Source organism: Rhagoletis zephyria, unplaced genomic scaffold, assembly GCF_001687245.7.
Source record: "Rhagoletis zephyria isolate East Lansing unplaced genomic scaffold, Rhagoletis_zephyria_1.1 Rzeph_scaffold_02932, whole genome shotgun sequence".
Lineage (NCBI taxonomy): Eukaryota > Metazoa > Arthropoda > Insecta > Diptera > Tephritidae > Rhagoletis > Rhagoletis zephyria.
The window spans coordinates 60,315-65,865 of NW_016160016.1; positions in this window are offsets into that span (position 1 = coordinate 60,315).

The following is a 5,551-nucleotide window of genomic DNA, read 5'->3' on the forward strand; positions in this document are numbered from 1 at the left end:
AAGAATGATGAGAATATCGTGGCATTTACTACATTCCTATCATTTAAATTCGGTTGGCAGTATAAGCGTTCCTCAGCGCAGAAAATTATAGAAATAATAGACATGACACCACTGTATGGTGTACTACACTGTATGACGATGGGTACTGTAGTGACACTCAGATGGCGCCGTGTTCAATTCAGTACACTGCGCTATTGCGCTGAGTTAGTGCACTAACACCACAGGTGGCGCTGGCATTATTGAGCTAGCGCCAAAAAATTGCGCTATTACCCATGGCTAAATTGGTCATCAATCATTAGAAGAGGAAAATGGTCCTTAATTATTACTTTATTGATTTGGCGAAAGTCGTTGCTCTGTTTTTTACCAATACGATAGGACTGGGGAATTCAGAATTTGAGATTTCCACAATGCCATCTTCAAGCCATTCATCAATTTGATGGCGACTTCAGAAAAAGGTAATCTACGCGGTTTTGCAAATATTGGAGATTCGTTGGTAAGTTTAATTTGCATTTCTACGTTCGTTGTCAAAATCTTAGTTGGTTTGTAGCTCAAAATTATTTCACTCACCTTTTCTTTAGCCTCTTCAGTTGCGTCAATGTGTATCAGCCCAATTCTGAATACTCCCGGGGAGTTTGTTCTCCGTGAGCTTGTTTCTCCCGTGTAAGAAATCCTCCTACTTCCAGGGAGTAGCATTTTCCCCTAAAATTTGAGAGTAGGAAAGTTGAACTTCAAAAACACTTTTTCGACAGCTCAACTCCGCCATTTAATATAAAAAATCCTGACGGAATTTTTATTAATGCTTGGAGGAAAGGGAAAAGAGAGGAAACTCCCAGGGAGTTTCTGTTCAGAATCGGCCTGTATATCAATTTTATTATTTGGGAAAATTGCATAAATTTTTATTAAAGCCACATCATCGTTCGTTTCTGTGGTCATGTGCATCTTACTGATTTTTATTAATAGTAAAATTCTTCACCACATAAAATATCAATGGAAATATTTCACCGTCTATTTGTAAGTCATGTTTAAAAAAAATAACTGGAATTGATCTTATTCCCAAAAAATTTCCACAAAACCCGTTTTGAGAAATATAGCAGGCACTTAGACTGCGTTTCACCGGGTTAATTTAAGTGAATATTACTTTAATTTTTGTTCCCCAATCAATTTAGATTTTTTTTTTTAATTTTGATCTGCTGCGATCTCGGTATAATTTTTGATTATAAATTCCTTTTTCAAATCCACTTAAACTGCACCTTAGCAAAGTCATATTACATGCTTGCTTTCATTCTTCGATTAAGTTCAGATTTTAGTGATCCTTACACCTTGAAGCTGCTATTTACCTCACTTGTACGCTCCAAGTTGGAATGCGCTGTCTTCATCTGGGGACAATTCTTTTACTGCCATATAAGGAGAATCGAACGAATATATTCTTTTTATTTCCTCTTTTTTGATTAAAATCTGTCATAGATAGGAAAATAAGTAATTTAGATAGCGTGTAGGAATGCGGTAATCTTACGACCATCGTCTTACGATTATGACTTAAGGAATTTAGAAATAATTAGGACGTACTGAACTTGGCTGAAACCTCACATTTTCAATTCAGAGATTCTTCCAAATAATTATCATATCTATAGACAAGATAGGGAGGGCAGAATCGGCGGTGGCGTACTATTCGCTGTAGACTCTTCAATACCATCTGAAGATATTAGTCTTCCACACATTGATTCAGTAGAGTTCAAATGCATTCGTGTACACCCTGGAAAAGGGTCTATTTACTTAGCTCTGTGCTATATCCCTCCCCGATCTGACACATTGGTGTATTCACGACTCATCTCTTTACTGAAATCAGTTAATTTACTGACTAAACCTTCTGATTCAATGATTATGTTGGGCGATTTTAACTTACCAAGCATATCATTTAACATCATTGACAATGATATCATACCTTTCGCATCTAGTGCGTGCAACAACTTATTTTTAGAGGAGATGGCTGAACTCTGCCTAACTCAGGTTAATGTACTTCACAATAAGTTTGGTAAAGTATTAGATCTTGTTTATGTTGATGATGCATCAAGTCCGTTGTAAATAAGTGTGATCCACTAGTTTTGCCCGAAGTTGTCTACCACCCCGCTATGGAGGTATCTTACGAAGTTATAAGTGATGATCAAAATTGAAGTACCCAAGCATACGAACCAAATATTCGCTTTGATTTTTCGAAAGCCAACTTTAAAATGCTTAACAAAGAACTGTCTAAATTGTCGTGGCCTGCATTTAAAGAAAATATTGAACAAAGCGTTGCACTTTTTAACTTTACTTAACATAAAATATTTGAAAAGCATGTGCCTAAACGTATGTATGTTCCTGAAGAGCAAACACACATGGTTCACTAAAGAACTGAGAAATTTGAAAAACAGAAAGTCGCGTAATTTTAGATTACACAAAAAAACCGGTTTACGCTCAAACTATGTAAAAAACTCACTTTTGCGTCATAAGTTTTTTGAATTAAACAAAAAGTGTTATAAAGCTTACTTGTGTAAAATCAAACGGCGTATAATATATAACCCCAAATAATTTTATGACTTCGTAAACTCCAAGCGAAATATACGTGGGTTTCCTTCCGCCTTGAAGTATCAAAATACCGTCTCTAGTGATAATCAAACAATTTCTAACATGTTCGCCCAGTTTTTTAAATCCAATTATTCCATAACTCACATGTTAACATTGACTTTCCTTTTAAGCTATGTCCAATGAACTCAATAAATATCCCAGTAATATCTCCGATGATGTAGTAGTTTATCTGAAATCCTTAAACGGTCTTTCAGTTATGGTCCTGACCAGATCCCTACTTGTATTCTTATAAATTGTTCTGATTGTCTCTATGAGCCGTTAACAGCGTTATTTAATTTATCTCTTAAAGTGGGGTTTTTCCAACTATATGGAAGGAATCGTTCATAACCCCGTTACGTAAAAGCGGTAGCAGATCTTCAGTGGAGAACTACCGGGGAATAGCTAAGCTTTCTGCAATTCCTAAATTATTTGAAGCAATTATAACAAATCAGTTAACGCATTCCATCTTTTCTAGCATTTCATATAGTCAACATGGATTTTGCAAGGGCAAATCAACTTCGACCTTGGTATCACAATGGATCCTAAGCTTAATTTTAATCTTCATATTAATGTGGCAGTCAACAAGGCTAAAGGTGTACTTGCATTTGTGAAACGATGGTCAAAAGAATTTTGTGACCCTTATATCACTAAAACCCTATTTACAACATTAGTTAGGCCAATTCTGGAATACGGTTCGGTGGTTTGGAATCCAAGGTATCAAATTTACTCAGACAAGATAGAATCAATTCAAAAACAATTCCTACTTTTTGCTTTAAGAAATTTCCGTTGGGATTCTCAATATAACCTTCCACCTTGTACGAGCCGATTAAAAGTTATTAATCTTCCTACACTTCCAGCCGCCGGCAAATGCTTGGTACAATTTTTATAGTTAAATTACTAACAGGCTCAATTTCAAGTCCGCTTCTTCTTGCCGAATTTAGCCTTAATGTTCCCTCCCGGGTATCAAGACACTTTTGTCCCCTATTTCTGAAAGCTTGCAAAACTAATTTGGAATTGCACGACCCACTCCGTTGCTTATGCTAGGATTTTAACTTTCATTCCGGCACGTTTGATATATCAGATCCGCTTTTCAGCATTAAGAAATCGATATTATCCTCTCTCAGTAAATGAATCATTAAAATAAAGACATAAAATCGGCTGATGAATTTAGTTCTGTAGCTGAACAGTTTTAGATCTCGACACTTAACAAACTCCTGCCTATCGTGACTCGGCGCAAAAATTGAAAATACTAGTTCCGTACGTCATGCGGACTGCGCCCCTCGTGCGGATGGGCGGGAATGGAGGGTAAAAACCGTTGGGATATTATTATTATTATTATTATAGTATAAAGAACATAGAACAACAATTTTGAATACATCATAATACATTTAAGACAAGCAGTTACACAAGTACATACATGCACATATCCATATAAAACGAATTTTTTTGTGTTTATAATAGTCTAGGAAGCTCTGTGGGTTGAACACGTTTCAGTCTTCTTCGCCCCTCTCTCTCTATTACGGGAAGTTGTCTCATACTAGGGTTGATGTGTTCCAGTAGCCTATCAATGTTCTTTTTACTTGCGTTTCGAATTGTTTTAGCGACGGTGTCTATTTTTAAATCCCGATGATTGTCTTCGTTTGTCATGCACCAAGGTGCATTACAGATCGTCCGTAGAATTTTGGTTTGTGCTCTTTGAAGAGATTGTATGTTTGGATTGGAAGCAGTGCCCCAAACTTCTGTATCTGTTCCAGATTGGCGCGATAGTGGTTTTGTATATAAGAAGTTTGTTATGAAGCGATAGCGTAGATTGCCTGCAAAGAAGCCAAAATAATTGGCGAATGCGATTTTTCACTTCGTTGCGCTTTCCATTACGTGTTCTTTCCATATCAGTTTCGCTTCTATGGTTATGCCAAGATATCTTTCTTTGGTGTAAATTTGTACTTGTGCGCCATTTACCTTGATTAGATGATTTAAGGTCTTTCTCTTTGTGTATTGCTGCCAATAGGACAGTGTCTTCTGCGAATGTACCAATCATACTACTCTTTGAGGTTGGTATAAGAATATCAGCGGTGAAAAGCAAGTATAACGTAGGACCCAGCACACTACCTTGCGATAACACTTGCAAATGAGGTAGTAGTTATGCGGGAGCCAACTTCTTAATCTGTATAGTAGTCAGACTTTGTCGAATGCCTTTGCTACCTCAAGGTAGACTGCAACACAGTATCTTTTTTGTCAATGTCGTTCGCAATTTTGTTTGTCACTCTGTGTATTTGTTCCACAGTTGAATGTTTACGTCTGAAGCCAAATTGGTGGCGAGGTATTAAATCGTTTTCTGTTAGAATTGGCTCAACACGGTCAAACAGAATTTTTTTAAAATATTGGAAACAAACTTATTGGTCGATAGGAGGTCAAGAGTGTTGGATCATTGTTTGGCTTTGGGAAATATTTTAGGGCTATAGAGGCGTTGAAAAGATTTCTGATGTATATAATTGCATTTTCAGGTAGTTTTTTATTTATCGGTCCATATAGCAGGTCATAGACAGGCGATTTCTTATTCTTTATAGCTTTTATTTGCAGTTTTATTTCGTTTACCGTAACGCTTTTAAATTTTCTGTTTAACCCTTTTATTGAGCTTTCAGGTTCAATGTAACTTGAGTCCATTTCATTTTTAAATGTTTTCCTGAAGTGGTCAGAGAGTATACCAACTTTCTCTAGAGGAGTTTTTACCCAATGACAATTTTATGACTTGATAANAACTTGAGTCCATTTCATTTTTAAATGTTTTCCTGAAGTGGTCAGAGAGTGTACCAACTTTCTCTAGAGGATTTTTTACCCAATNCGGTCCATATAGCAGGTCATAGACAGGCGATTTCTTATTCTTTATAGCTTTTATTTGCAGTTTTATTTCGTTTACCGTAACGCTTTTAAATTTTCTGTTTAACCC